This window comes from Eptesicus fuscus, chromosome 21 (genome assembly GCF_027574615.1).
Source record: "Eptesicus fuscus isolate TK198812 chromosome 21, DD_ASM_mEF_20220401, whole genome shotgun sequence".
Taxonomy (NCBI): domain Eukaryota; kingdom Metazoa; phylum Chordata; class Mammalia; order Chiroptera; family Vespertilionidae; genus Eptesicus; species Eptesicus fuscus.
The window spans coordinates 35,579,422-35,595,419 of NC_072493.1; the positions used below are offsets into that span (position 1 = coordinate 35,579,422).

General features: G+C 44.0%; 1 protein-coding gene across 1 annotated transcript in view; it reads left to right on the forward strand.

The window, feature by feature from the left end:
• The first annotated feature begins 8,583 nt into the window (after positions 1-8,583).
• Positions 8,584-15,998, forward strand: part of SIPA1L3 (signal induced proliferation associated 1 like 3) — a 249,937-nt gene continuing 242,522 nt past the window's right edge. The window contains exon 1 of the mRNA XM_054710125.1: positions 8,584-9,467. The gene's annotated coding sequence lies outside the window, so the exon portion shown is untranslated. The remainder of the gene's footprint in view (positions 9,468-15,998) is intronic.

Consider the following 15,998-nt stretch of genomic DNA (forward strand, 5'->3'; position numbering starts at 1 on the left):
GATTGATTTTTCTAACTCTCTATCCCTCTCCCTTCCTTTCTGTAAAATATCAATAAAATATATTTTTAAAAATGTGAAGAAAAGGGAACCCTAGTACACTGCTGGTGGGAATGCAGACTGATGCAGCCATTATGGAAAACAGTATGGATTTTTTTCAAAAAATTAAATACGGAACTGCCATTTTACCCAGGGATACCACTTCTAGGTATATATCCTAAGAAACACGAAGCACCAATCAGAAAGAATGTATGCACCCCCATGTTCATAGCAGCACAATTAACAATAACTAAAATCTGAAAACAGCTCAAGTACCCATCAGTGGATGAGTGGATAAAAAACCTGATGTACATTTATACCATGGAATACTATGCGACAGTAAAAAAGAAGAATCTCTTACCCTTTGAGACCACATGGAGGGATCTGGAGAGTGTCATGCTAAGTGAAATAAGTCAGTCAGAAAAAGACAAGTATCACATAATTTCACTCATATGTAGAATCTAAGTAACAAAATAAACTGATAAATGGAATGCATCTAGGGACAAGGAAGCATGGAACAGAGTATGGAATCTTGTAAGGTGAGGGATGGTGGGTGGGAGGGAGGGAATCAATCAAAAACCTTATATGCATACTAGGTGTACCGGCTAATAATGGTGGATTTTATAATCAAAGAAAACATGATAATTTCAAGAGAAACATCAGAAGTACTTTATTCAAAGTAATGTCCATTGCTAGCTACACATTTTCCCCATCTTTCAGTTAAATTGTGGATACCGTCACAATAGAACCTTTCTTGTTTTGAGGCAAACCATTTAGAGACCCAATTTTCCACTTCTTCGTATGTTTTGAAGTGCTGCTCAGAAAGTTCATGTGCCATCAATCGGAACAAGTGGTAATCTGAAGGAGCAAGGTCTGGTGAATACAGCGGGTGGGTTAATACTTCCCAGGCAAGATCTTTTAATGTGTGTTCAACTGATTTTGAAGTGTGTGATGGTACGTCATCATGAAGCAAAATTACTTTGCTGTGTCTTCTGGCACGTTCTGGTCATTTCATGATCAAAGTGTGGTTCAAATTGATTGATTGGCCGAAACCGGTTTGGCTCAGTGGGTAGAGCGTTGGCCTGCGGACTCAAGGGTCCCAGGTTCGATTCCGGTCGGGGGCATGTACCTTGGTTGCGGGCACATCCCCAGCTGGGGGTGTGCAAGAGGGAGCTGATCGATGTTTCTCTCTCATTGATGTTTCTAACTCTCTATCCCTCTCTCTTCCTCTCTGTAAAAAATCAATAAAATATATTAAAAAAAGAAATTGTTATTGGTAGCGATCAGTATTAATGGTTTCACCTGATTTTAGAAGCTCATAATACACCATACCTTCCTGATCCCCCCAAACGCAGAGCATTGTCTTCTTTCTGAAGTGCTTTGGCCTTGCAGTTGATGTTGTTGGTTGACCTGGATCAACCCATGATTTTGTGCTTTGGGGATTCTCAAAATAAACCCACTTTTCATCGCCAGTCACAATTTGATGCAAAAAAGACTTTCTTTCGTGCTGTTGAAGCAACATTTTACAGCTGACTTTTCGGTTTTCTATTTGTCTTTCGTTCAGTTGATCTGACACCCATTTTCCTTCCTTTAAAACCTTTCCCATTGCTTGTAAATGATCAGAAATTGTTTGCTGAGCAAAGTTTAATCTTTCTGCAAGTTGTTTTTGAGTTTGACATGCATCTTCATTCAATAATGCTTGTAATTGTTGCTCTTCAAACTTTTTTGGATGACCTGGATGTTCTATGTCTTTCACATTGAAATCATCACTTTTAAAGTGTTTAAACCAACATTCACAAATATCTTGACATGGAGCTTCCTGAAGTATATGATAACTTTTTCTTCAAAATAAAGTAATGAATTAAATCTTCCCACAAACGCTCCTTTTTTGGCATGAAATTTGACATTTTTAAGCATAAAAATATCTATGATGTTAACATATTCAGAAAATTTGACATATGAAGTTTTGAAGCTTGCTGTTAATACAAAATAGCATACATATCAAATCGTATATATATCAACATATGTGTAACTTCATCTATTAAAAAAATCTGCATTATTAACTGGTACAACTAGTATATGCATAACCATGGACACAGATAATAGGGTGGTAAAGGCCTGGAGTGGGGGTTGCATGTGGACTGGAGGGGGTTAATGGGGGGAAAGGGAGGACATATGTAATATTTTCAACAATAAAGAATTATTTTTTAAAAATGTGAAAATATTGTAAGGAGTCTCTGGGACAACTTCATGCATACCAACATTCGAATTATGGGGGTGCCAGAAGGAGAAGATAGAGAGCAAGATATCTATAATAATAAAAGCATAATATGCAAATTGACCGAATGCCCAAACAGCAGAACGACAGTCTGGATGACCTTCCAGATGACCTTCTGGACGAATCCGCGGCTGCGAATTTTGTGCATCGGGCCTCTAGTTGAAAACATATATGAAGAAATAGTAACAGAAAACTTCCCCTACCTGGTGAAAGAAATAGACTTACTTTTTCCAGATACTGCAGAGAGTCCCAAAGAAGAGGAACCCAAAGACACAACATAATTAAAATGCCAAGGGTTAAAGACAAAGAGAAAATCTTAAAATCAGTAAGAGAAAAGCAGTTAGTTTACCTACCAGGGAACACCTATATGACTGTCAGCTGATTTCTCAACAGAAACTTTGTAGGCCTGAAGGGAGTGGCAAGAAATATTCAACATGATGAATAGCAAGGACCTACAGCCAAGATTACTCTACCCAGCAAAGCTATCATTTAGAATTGAAGGTCAGATAAAGAGCTTCACAGACAAGAAAAAGCTAAAGGAGTTCATCATTGCCAAACCAGTATTACATGAAATGTTGAAGGGTATTCATATATATATATATATATATATATATATATATATATATATATATATATTTCAGAGCGGAAGGGAGAGGGAGAGAGAGATAGAAACATCAATGGTGAGAGAGAACCACTGATGGGCTGCCTTCTGCATGCCCCCTACCGGGGATCGAGCCCGCAACCCAGGCAGGTGCCCAGACCGGAAATCGAATTCTGCCCTCCTGGTTCATAGGCTGATGCTCAACCACGGAGCCATGCTGGCTGGCTGAAGGGTATTCTTTAAGAAGAGGAAGAAGAAGAGAAAGAAGAAGAAAAAGAAGGAGGAGAGGGGAGGGGAGGGGAGAGGGAGTGGGAGAAAAAGGGATAAAAATATGAACAATAAAATGGCAAAATACGTATCTATCAACAATTGAATCTAAAAATCTAAATAAACAAAAAATAAATCTAATGAACTGTTTCATAAAAAAAGAGTCAGAGGCATGGAAACATGGAACAGACTGACGAATCTCAGAAGGAAGGGGTAGGTCCGGTGGGAATAGGTTAACCAAAGATCTTACCTATGGACATAGATAGTAGGGTGGTGAATATCTGGGGCTGGGGCAGGGAGGGAACTGGGTGGAGGGAGGGGTGTAATGGGGAGGGGGGGAAGAGGGACATCTGTAATACTCTCAACAATAAAGATTTTCAAAATGAAGAAGTGGTTCCCCAAAGTGTGATCCCCAGGCCAACAGCATCACCATCACCTGGGAACTTGTTAGAAATGCAAATTTTGGACCACATCTCAAATCTACTGAATTGGAAACTGAGGGATGGGCCCACAAATCCGAGCTTTAACAAGTTTTCCAGCTGATTTTATTGCACAGTAAAGTCTGCAAACTACTGGCTTGGAGAGCTATTTGAGTTTCAGTCCAGTTTATCCTCGGCCTCTTGAGGCAAGGTCAGTAGAACCCCACCCTCTAGCATAGACCCTATGTTGCCAAAGACTTCATGGCTGGAGTTTGGGGGCAGCAGCAGACAAAATGTATCATCATCATCTCATATGTAGAATGGGTTAGAGCCCACTAAAAAGCTTTCAAATCAATTGCATTAGTTCTTGAAAAAAAATCTGAGGCAGATATTGTAAATGCAAGGAATGTGAACTCAGAGAGAGAAACAGTGTTCACAAGGCTACATAGATTTAAAACTAAGATTCAATCTATAGTTAAGGATTCTTCTCCATATAAGAGTGAAGAAGAGGTTCTGCTAGCTGATGCTAAGAAAGCTCTCTGACCCACAAACCCACTAATGGGAACTGGGGACTGGCTGTCGGACATCAGCATCCCCTCTGTCTCTTTCCATTCTCCCCCAAACTGAGTGCTGTCCTTTTGCCATATCTTTTTCCAGTCTATTCTACTGTAACCCTGCACTTGCTGCTGCTTTGGACCACCTTTCAGGAGCCAGTGGGATTTGCTTCATATCCTGCACATTAGTGGCTGGCCCGGTTGGCCAGGTCCCACAGCTCAAATTTACCCCACTGGCTCCTTGAGGCCCCAGAGCTGCTGAGAGAGTCATTAACCGCAAATTTTCAGCCCATTGCTCCTAATATCTCCTCTGGGTCCAACTTCTTTTAACAAGCCTTCCAAAAGCAAGTGGTTGGGACCCTTTGGGAGCATATGCCTTAGTGGTTAGTGAAAAAGAAGGCCCTCAAACCCCAAGCCTATTCTATTTTTGCTACTTTCTCCCATCCCATATACCAGCTTCCTCAGGCTACCTCAAAGGAAACTTCTCTCCTAAAACCCCCATGTGTAATTCCCTAATCCCATTACCCATCCTTAAAAGCAAGTCCAGAGTGAGCTCCAGATGCCCTAACCTCAATGGTCTTGACTTCTTAGTATCTCGATAATCCAAAGATGACCTAATGGGAGAATTCAAGCCTTTCAGCCAACTTGGGTGTCAGTATTTGGGACCAAGACATGTTATGTCCTCCTGCCAATGGAGACAAACCAGGTTTGTGACACTGCCACTACATCCTTTTACTTAGCTGCAGGCCCCTCCAACATACTGTCAGTAGTTGGTATGTTGGAAGGCCACCATCCTATGAGCCCTGCCTTTGTAACATACAGCTAGGTGTAGGGGGCACTGCATTCCATGACACTATTGCCCACCCTGAGCTCCTTTTGAGTCATTCAGTGGCTCCATATGCTCTGTTGTAGGAGTGTGAAGGTGTACAGTTCTTGTGCCAAAGAGCTTATAGTTCAGCAGGGAAGGCAGACATCAAAAAATAGTCATAAAATTAATTACAATGGTAAATTCTGGTGATGGTTTATATTATTTTTTGAAACTTTCTGCAACTTTTAATTTTCTCAATCTTAAAACATTAAATTATGCTAGTGGTTCAGTTTTAGGAAGGTAACTAACAAAGTGCTAGGAGTACTTATAACAAGAAGGGTGATGTGTGCTCCATTCTCTGAGGTAGGGCCTGGCACAGATCCCACGGTTTTGCAGGTGGCTCTCATATTTGGGGACGTGTGTAGAGATCCCAGGTAGTGTTAGAATGGCCTAATGAGTTGACTGTAAGGTCAGAGGGGCTGTAAAGCTAAAGGACAATCTTGGGTTATTTATTATACTTTTTTGAATGACATTACTGGTAAGAAGCCCAAGTCTGTCCCTAGGGCTTGGGAATGTTACTCTGGTCTTGCTCTGACTTCGTAGGTGAAATACCAGGTGTACTGGTTAATAATGTGGATTTTTTTTTCAATAGATGAAGTCACACATATGTTGATATATATGCGATTTTATATTTATGCTATTTTGTTGTATTAACAGCAAGCTTCAAAACTTCATAAGTCAAATTTTCTGAATATGTTAACATCATAGATATTTTTATGCTTAAAAATGTCAAATTTCATGCCAAAAAAGGAGCATTTGCAGGAAGTTTTAATTCATTACTTTATTTTGAAGTGCTGCTGAATACTTTGGAAAGCTTATGGTGAACATGCTCCATGTCAAGATACTTGTGAATGCTGGTTTAAATGCTTTAAAAGTGATGATTTCAATGTGAAAGACATAGAAAGTCCAGGTCAACCAAACAAGTTTGAAGACCAACAATTACAAGCATTGTTGGATGAAGATGCATGTCAAACTCAAAAACAACTTGCAGAAAGATTAAACGTTGCTCAGCAAACAATTTCTGATCATTTACAAGCAATGGGAAAGGTTTTAAAGGAAGGAAAATGGGTGCCACATCAACTGAACGAAAGACAAATAGAAAACCGAAAAGTCAGCTGTAAAATGTTGCTTCAACAGCACGAAAGAAAGTCTTTTTTGCATCAAATTGTGACTGGCGATGAAAAGTGGGTTTATTTTGAGAATCCCCAAAGCACAAAATCATGAGTTGATCCAGGTCAACCATCAACATCAACTGCAAGGCCAAAGCTCTTGTCTTCAGAAAGAAGACAATGCTCTGTGTTGGGTGGGATCAGGAAGGTGTGGTGTATTATGAGCTTCTAAAATCAGGTGAAACCATTAATACTGATCGCTACCAACAACAATCAATCAATTTGAACCACACTTTGATCATGAAATGACCAGAATGTGCCAGAAGACACGGCAAAGTAATTTTGCTTCATGGTGAAGCACCATCACACACTTCAAAATCAGTTAAAGACACATTAAAAGATCTTGCCTGGGAAGTATTAACCCACCCGCTATATTCACCAGACCTTGCTCCTTCAGATTACCACTTGTTCCAATCGATGGCACACGAACTTTCTGAGCAGCACTTCAAAACACATGAAGAAGTGGAAAATTGGGTCTCTGAATGGTTTGCCTCAAAACAAGAAAGGTTCTATTGTGACGGTATCCACAATTTAACTGAAAGATGGGGGAAATGTGTAACTAGCGATGGACATTACTTTGAATAAAGCACTTTTGATGTTTCTCTTGAAATTATCGTGTTTTCTTTGATTACAAAATCCGCATTATTAACCAATACACCTAGTACACTTAACTATCTTTATAGAAACAATTTCCAGGCTGACATACATTATCAGGGTGGCCAGTTTCGATTGAGTAGAAGAGTTACTGGGAGTAATGATAGCATCCAGAATGTTTAGGTTGTAAAGTGGTAGGCAGGTATTTTATGTTATTTAATTCTTACAGTGATCCCATGACTTAACTCTCATCCTCCATTTAATTAAACAAACTTCAAAAATGGACATGGTAAAAATATTCAAAATATATTAAGGAGCATATAATGAAAAGAAAAGTCACCTTTTCACTCCTGATCACCTGTTGTTTACCCTTCACAAATGTAACCCTGGTTGTATCCTTATACACTTTTTTCTGTACCTACATAAGCATATATGTAAAAATTCTTTTTCTTATACAAATGGTAGTATGCTCACTGTTCTGCATTTTTCTCAATATATCCTAGAAATGAACTCATATTAATACATATAGTTCTGTTTCATTTTCCAACAGTTGCCAGTTGCATGCTTTCCACTGTGTGGCCAAACTGTCATTTATTTAATATCCAAACTTCTATTAATGGACATTGGGTAGTCTCCAACCTTTTGCTATGACAACCCATGCCACAAATGAATACCTTTTTTAATGCCTCAGACTTTTTTGTTTCTTTTTAATCCTCACCAAGGATATATTTTTAAATTGATTTTAGAGAGAAACATCGAGAAACATTGATCAGTTGCCTCCAGCATGCACCCCCACAGGGAAGTGAACCCACAACCTGTGTGTGTGCCCTGACCAGGAATTGAATCCCTGACTTTTTAGTGTATAGGACAATGTTCCAACCAACCTAAGCCTCACTGGCCAGGGCTTGGAGTTTTAATTTTATTTAACTAAAATTTCAAAATGGAAGCAATTTAAAAGTTTTTCATTATATATATAACTTATTTAGAATAAATTGGGTTAAATAAATTAAAATTTCACCTTTCAAGTTTTAATGTAAAATTTAGAGTTGCATATGTAGCTTGGATTATGTTTCTATTAAACAGTATCGATTTAGATTGTCACTGCCCAATGGTGGTCTGATACCCACACTGGATTTAGCTCATTGAGGATAGGAACCCAGTCTGTCTTGATTTCTCTTGTATCCCCATAATCACCCAACCTGGCATGAAGTGGGTGCTAAAAACATTTCTGTTTAATGAATGAGCAGATGAATGAGCCCTATTCTCTACCCGGAAGATATATATGCTTCCCAGCTTCAAGTCTTACTGATCCTCTTCTTGGAAGGACGGATCGGGTGGGAAGGGTCCTGACTGGCTTTATTTGACCAGAGGTCCTGGCCGTTCCAGCCAATGACCTCGGTAATCCCCTATGGAGTAGGAGTAGCAACCCCTCCCCGCCTCGTTTTTAAGGGTCAGATAATTGATTAGGTGAGCAAGTGCACTAAATGTGGGCGAGGTTTCACAGGCCACAGGTACTCAACCAATGCTCGTCTCCCTCGGAAAGTTATTTTCAACAAATGGACCGTACCTAACAAGGCCTCCCGGCAGACCTCTGTGGGTAGCGGTCCTGAGGCTCCCCTCGAAGGCAAAGCTCTGGAGCGGCCTAAACGGGGAAAAGGCGACCACAACACTGGAGTCCCTCTCTACACATCCGGGCGTCCCGGTCCTCCGGGTGGCGGGGGAGGAAGCCGTGCCTGCCTCTTCCAGTTGGGGCCGCGCCTATTACCTGCGACGACAGGGCTCGTAATAAGGGGCGGATATGGCGTGTGAGGCGGCACACCTAGCAGCTCCCAGGTGAAGGGCCAGACCTAGAAGGAGCGTCTGAGGAGCGACCTTGGGGAATGCCTTGGGAGGACAAGGGCGGACCCAGCGGTTAGCCTCCCCACCTCGCGCCCGGCGGACTGACCCGGCGAGGGGAGTGAGCACGCTTGCGCACTGGCCCGCAGCCGGCAGTAAAAAGCCCAGCGCGAGGTACCGCGCGCGCGCGCACACGCTCTCAAAAGGCAAAAAAAAAAAAAAAAAAAAAGTCCTCCCCGCGGGGCCCGCGGCAATTTAGACTGGAGTTGGCCGGCGAACACACGCAGATGTCCTTCGCCGCCGCTCCGCTCCATTGGGAGTCTAGCGCTGTACGGTCCCCGCCTTTCCCCAGGCACGCGTCCTCGGCGTAAGTACCTCGCGCCTGGCGGAGAGGGAGGGAGAGGGTCCGCCGAAAGGAAGAAGGAGGCGGACGGGGCTGGAAGAAAGGGGACCCCCCCCCCCCCACCCCACCCTCTTCGCGGAGTAAGGAGCGTGGCAACCGGGTTGGAGCCTGCAGAAGACACGCCTCCACTCCTCACTGCACTAGGGGCTGCGGAAGTGCTCTGAAGGTTGGAGCGGCCGGGAGGCGACAGGTGGACTACCATTCCCAGAAGGCGGCGCGGTGCTGCGCCTACGCTCCCGCGGCACCTGCGCACCAGGCGTTTTTCAGCTTGCTGCCGCCTAGGGCGAAACTACAGTTCCCAGGAGGCTCCGCTCGAAGCGGCTTGGAAGTGGGCAGCCTGGAAGTCACTCGGGCCACCGGAGCTGGCGGCGTCTCTAGCGAACGGTGCGGGGCCGGACGCCGGGGTCGTGGGGCCCGCGAGGCGGGCAGCCGGGATGCCCAGGTATGTGGCTCTAGGAGTGGGGGGCCTCACTTAAGGATGGCGGGGAATCGGTGTCTATTGGAGCGCGAGCGGGAGTGTTCTGAAGGTTGGCGGCCGGCCAGGTGTGGGCACCAGTTTTGGGGGCGGCGGCGCTGGGATTCGAGTCCTCCAGACCTGGGAGGGCTCGTATCCGCATGGCTCAACTTTCTAGACGTGCTACCCGGCTCTGTGCGGAAGAGCATGAAGTGGGAGTCGGGGTGCAGTGGGTTCGCGTCCTGGCTCTGCCATTCCCCGGAGCTGCGGTTTAGGGAAACCGTGCGGAACCTCAGTTTCCCCTTTCGGTAAAACGGGGCGGGGGGCGGGGGGAGAAGAGGATCTGCCCTTTGCTGGGAATTCTTTTGAGGTGTTGAGATCTGGCGGCGAGTAAAGCGTTTGGCACGCAGAGGGCACTTATTTCGTGTTTGCGCTATTGTTAGCTCCGGAGAAATGGGGTGAAGGTGTTAGCAACCGCATAGGATTAGTTGAGGGTGTGCGTGTAAAAAGCGGAGTCCATAGTTAGCCGTCAATGCAAGGTGGCTGCTGTTGGCTGAAATTATTTTGTTAAGAGCTTTGGTTTGGGAGGCAGAGAGACCCTAATTCACATTTAGGCTCTTCCACTTACCAGCTGTGCGACCTAGTGAACTGACTCCACCGATGTGTGCCTCGATTTTCCGATCTATAACATGGGGATTTTAATAGTCACCTCATAAAGTTGTTTTGAGGATGCAATGCGAATACCATGTGTAAAGTGCTTAGAGCAGCACCTGGCACATAGCATTCACGAAATGGTCCCTTTTATTCAGCGTTTTTCCAGTGCCCTAGAGACCCTTTGAGGGTGGGGCTCTGGCTATAGTCTTGGTCTCCCCATCGGGATAGATTCAGAACTGGTCTAGTTTACTTCCTGTCCTGCAGCTTCATGTTCCTCATTTGTTATATCAGCCTCAGAGGGTTGTAAGGATTTGCTGAGGTTGTATTCTCTCACTAAGGAACAGCTCTTATGTAAAATAATTGTTTTTCTTCAGTGTTCTCCATCTGGTCCAGAGGCTGCCTGACTGTGGGCTGTGACATGACAGCCCTGAGCGCCTCCCCACATTCACTTCCAGCCTCAGTATCCCACCTGTGAAGTGGCAGTCATAGGACTTTTGAGCCAGGCTTGTTTTGATGATCTCAGGAGATAATTCATGTTTAGTGTTAAGCACCGGGCCGGGTGCATAAGTAAGCACTTAATTTATCTTGTTTTTCTTGATAGGCCTTTGCTGCTGCTTCATAGGGCAGAGCAGAGACAAGGTTATTGGCCTCTTCTCCCCCATTTTTGTTCACTAAAGGTTAAATTGTGGAACATACTGCAGGATAAGGACCTGAGAAGAGATGGTGCTGACCTGCTAGCAACAGTCTTCTGCTCATTCACATACTCTTCCCCCCAAGTTAGCACATTCATTCCAGTGCTTTCTGACCATCCCAGTTCTGTGGGCACTTTGTTTCAAAATTATACTAGCCCACTGAACTCCTTGATGCCTGTGCTTCCTCGATGTCCCCTGGTGACTTGTCCCTTGGCTACTATGAACTCAACATGTTCAGTCTAAACCCCTTCTCCCAGGACCAGTAGTCACCATCTTGGCAAATGGGCCAATATTGACCCAATTGCCCAAGCCAGAAACTTGGAAGTTGCTCTTCTCTCCCAGCCTTCCCAGGTCTAGTTGATTGGTAAGAAGGATGGAGCTGCCATCTCCAAGAAATGTCATTTCTTTGGCCAACCTTGGTTTCCCATCTTGTGGACACCGAAAGTCCTCCTGGGCCACTGGTGGCCTTTTCCGACTAGGTTGAGTTGTTTCTGTGAAGTTGCTAAGGATTAATGTGTGTAACACATTGTATTAGTGAGGAGCAGAGAAGGCAATATAGATTTGGCCAGACTGCAATGCCCACAGGTGTGGTGTCAAGGCTTTGCTTTCAGGGGGCCCATTTCTACAGTGTTAGCCTGGCAAAGCTTGGCTGAGTTGTTCATTTCTTTCTGAAAAGTCATACCTTGTCAGCAAGTTAGAATATTCTGTAAGGGAAGGTGGCCCTACTTGGCATTTCAGGAGGCAGCAACACACCTGGAAACAGACTGGGAAGGGAATTTATTAGATGCCCATTTAGGTTGAGTCTGTTGTCAGAAACCCATTATTGGGAACCCGTGGTTTTAATTAAATTTGTGGTGGCCATCAAATTTCCCTAAATGTTTTTATCTGAGGAAATAAAGCAGTGACATTTAAAAATTTTTTGTTCTTAATTATTAGGGACAACACATGGTTTTTAGCAATCTGTGGAATGGTCTAAGATTTAAATGTGAACTTGTTTTTCAGACATTTCAGTTGTTAGGTAAGTAAAAAAATGGAATTTAGAAGTGCAGTAATTGGTGTCCTTTTTTCTATAAAGCAGATTTTGCCTATGTATTTCAAACAGGTTTAAAAAATGACACAGGTTATGGTAACAGCTTAACCTTGTTATGTGTTTAACTCACAAAATCTAAATTAATTTTTTAAAATTTGCCAAATCATTTTATTTTTATTTTATTTATTTTATTTTTGTTAATCCTCACCCTAGCATATTTTTCCATTGATTTTTAGAGAGAGTGGAAGGGAAGGGGAGAGACACAGAGAGAGAAATATTGATGCGAGAGAGACAGATTGATTGGTTGCCTCCCACATAGCCCCAACCAGGGTTGGGGATAAGATTGAGCCTGCAGCTGAGGTACATGCCCTTAATCAGAATCGAACCCAGGACCCTTTAGTCCGAAGGCTGTTGCTCTCTATCCACTGAGCCAAACTAGCTAGGACATGTGTTTGTGTTTTAGTAAAAGAATTAAACAGTCATTTCCTTTAAGGTAAAGTGTTTGTTTTTAGCTTTCCATAAGACTGGTATTGCTCCTGTTAAGAAAGGAGGACTAAGAAGGACTGCTCTGATCATGGCCTTAATTTATGTGTGTGAGAATGGGTTGAATTTGACTTTTAAAAAGTTATGCAAAGAAATGCATGCTCATTGTAATACTATGTCAAACAATACAGAGCTGTATAAGGAAAATAATGGGTGCCACCCTCCACTCTAAAGTCCCTCCAGGAATAGCCATTCATTCCAGCAGCAAGTATTTATTAAGTGTTTATTGTTTGGGTTTGGAGATTTAGTAGTGAACAAAATGGATATGCACTCTGCCCTTTGAAGATTTGCGTGGATGCTCTCACCTTATTCGGTGCGTAAATGGATATATATATTGATTGTTTTGTTCCTTTTCCCTCACCACTCCCAAAAAGGAGAAATAGGGATCAAGTCACATATATTTGTAACTTGAGTTTTTCAATTATTGACAGGGCATCTCCCTTCAAATCATTACATACAGATCCGACTCATTCTTTTTAACTGCTAGACTCACATTCTTCTAACTATGGAGAGACCATGCTTTATTCCACCATTCTTCTATTCCTGGACATTTAGGCTTTTGGGGGATTTTACCTTCATAAACACATCCATTGAGCATCCTGGTACATAGGCAGTGAAGCATAGTGGCTAAAAGCATAAACCCTAGTCAGGGAACAAGACAGACAAGATCTTTGCTCTCCTAGGGTTTATATTCTAGCTAGGGAGACAAAATAAACAAGGTTATTTCAGATGGTTTTACGTATAGTGGGTGAAATGACAGGACGAGGGTCTAGAGCATGGATGATGGGGCAAAGCTGGTGGTGAGGAAGGGATGGTTACTTCAGCTTGGATGGTCAGGGAAGGCACATGAGCTGAGAGACTGGAATGAACCAAGAGCTGTGAGCGGAATATTTCAGGCAGAGGGAGCAACAAGTGCAAAGGCACAGAGATAGAAATGAGTTTGTTGCAAACAGTGTCACTGTGGCTGGAAAAGAGCAAATTCCTATTTTTCAAGTTCATCTAGTTTGATGAAAAGGATAATATGCAAATTAACTGTCACTCTGCAACAAAGATTGCAGGGCCCATAGCACCCAGGCCTCGGAGGGAGGGAGGGCTTCGGACACAATGCGTGGCTGCCTGACTGGGGCGTGCTCCGAGCCACCGCTGTGCAGCTTGGGGCATGCCCCCAGCCCAGCGGACACAACACAGGGGCTGCCGGGCTAGGGGTGTGCTCCTGGTGGCCGCCGCATGGCCCGGGGCAAGCCCCCAGCCCGGCAGCCCCACGTTGTGTCCGCTGGGCTGGGGGTGTGCTCCCGCCGCCGCCGCGTAGCTTTGGGCAAGCCCCCAGCCCAGCGGATACAATGCAGGGGATCCTCTGCGCATGAGCTGCCGAGGAGACACCTTTTCTGACCGCTCACTGGCTAAGCTCCCTGTACACCACCACTCGACAGTGTTCTTCGTTACTTGGGTAATAAGAATCCAAGAAGGTGATCTAGGGTTTTTCCACCACACTCCTGGAGGAAAAAACTAAGGACCGCTGCTGGAGGGGCTAAGAAATGTCATATCCTGCCCTAGCCGGTTTGGCTCAGTGGATAGAGCCTTGGCCTGCTGACCGCAGGGTCCCGGTTTGATTCTGATCAAGGGCATATACCTAGGTTGCAGGCTCCTCCCTGGCCAAGGCCCAGGTCAGGGCTCATGCAGGAGGCAACCAATCGTAGTGTCCCTCTCACATTGATGTTTCTCTCTGTCTTTCCCTCTCTTCCCCGCTCTCTAAAAATTAATGGAAACATATCCTCAGGTGAGGATTAAAAAAAAAAAGAAAGAAAGAAAGAAATGTCATATTGCATGAAAGACACATCTTGAAAATGCCTAAAGAAAGTTGTCATTTTTTTCATGGTGAAGGGACTGGAGTCCGTGTTGATGAAAACACCTTTGCAGCTATGGCAGTGGCAGCAGCAGTGGCGTGATGGGGTTGGCGCCTTCCCCTGATCAGCCCGGTCACCTCCTGTAGAGGGGAGCGGGCCTAAGCCGTCAGTAGGACATCCCCTGAGGGCTCCTAGTCTGTGAGAGGGGGCAGGCTGGGCTGAGGGACCCCCTCACCGCCCCCCCCCCCGCAAGAATTTCATGCACTGGGCCTCTAGTACTACTATAATTTTGTAAAACAATGATAATAAAAGCATCTAACGTTTACCTAATGCATACTCTGTAGTAGTCATTTTTCTAACCATTCATACTTTTCCTCAGTTAGTTCTCAGGAGTCAATGAAGTAGGTAAGTTTATGGATCTTGCTTTACAAGTGAGGAAGCTGACTCTAGACTCCTTCACACTCATGCCTAATCCCTCTCTTCCCAGGCCCTCTCCAGTTGGCTGAGGCAAGTTTAGGAAGTGGAAGCAGCATTTCCTTCACATGCCGTCTGACACCTGTAGACTATATCTAGTACCTAACTCGTGGCAGCAGGAATGGTGTGAGCATTGCTTCCTCTGGCAGTAAGACACAGTGGGGTCAATTTCTGTTGGAATGTTGGGTTGCTTCAAAACTGAAGGCCCTGCAGCAGAGCCTATCCTCAAAACAAGGTTGATTGCTTGGCTACTACACCAGACACAGGTTAACAGGCAATAGGGCAGGCGTCAGAGGAGAGTTAATAAGGTAAATGCTCCATTTAGGTGAGTTTTGCAAGGTGACTTGGGCTGGCAGGGGAAAGAGTGTTTGAAAGTACTGAGCCAGCAACTCAAGTGGTTGTGTGGCCCAGGACCTTGCTTCAGCCACCATGACTGGGTCCCTTTTGATTTGGTATATCCTGGGTCTTATAGGTTGTTAAATATTTTGAATGGAGCAGGCCTGGTTAGATGTGAAGACAGCAGCAGGTATTTTTAAGACCAGTATATAAGTACAAAGAGTCTCTTTCATCCAGCGGTGTATGAAGCATTTTTTTCTACCTAGCCTGTGTGCCAGGCACCATGCTGGACACGGACAGTATGAAGGTGAATAAGAAGACACTGGTAGGGTTTGCGGAAATGCTGTCCACTAGAAATATAGCGCTAGCTACTGATGCAGACATAATTTAGAATTTTATAGTGGCCACATTTTTAAAAAGTCAAAAGAAAGAAAAAAAAGAAACAGAGGAAATTAATTTTAATAACATTTTATTTAGTTTAAAAGGTTATCATTTCAACATGTAATCAATGTAAAGATTATTGATATACTTTACATTCTTTTTTTCCATATGAAGGCTTCCAAACATAGTGCACTTTACACTTTCAGTACATTTCCATTCGCCCTGGCCACATTTCAGTTGCTCATGTATTGGACAGTGTGGGCTTAGGGTGTGAGAGAGACACACGTAAATCAAGGGTGGTAGTTCACAATGATAGATCAAATATGTCATCCCTGTTTTATATTGGTGAGTAAGGGCAGATGAGTGATGAAAAGCATATTTATTGTAGGCAGGTATAGCTAACCTCACAGCTGCTGCCCATCAGAGGTGCCTTACAGGCCTGGCACTGTTCTTAGTGCGTGGGGGCTGTGCCCTGTGTTCTGAGGTGGCTGATATTGTACCGATGGGGAAGTTGAGGTATGGTGATGAGGAGCCACTTGCTCAAGGTTAGGCAGAATATGAACTC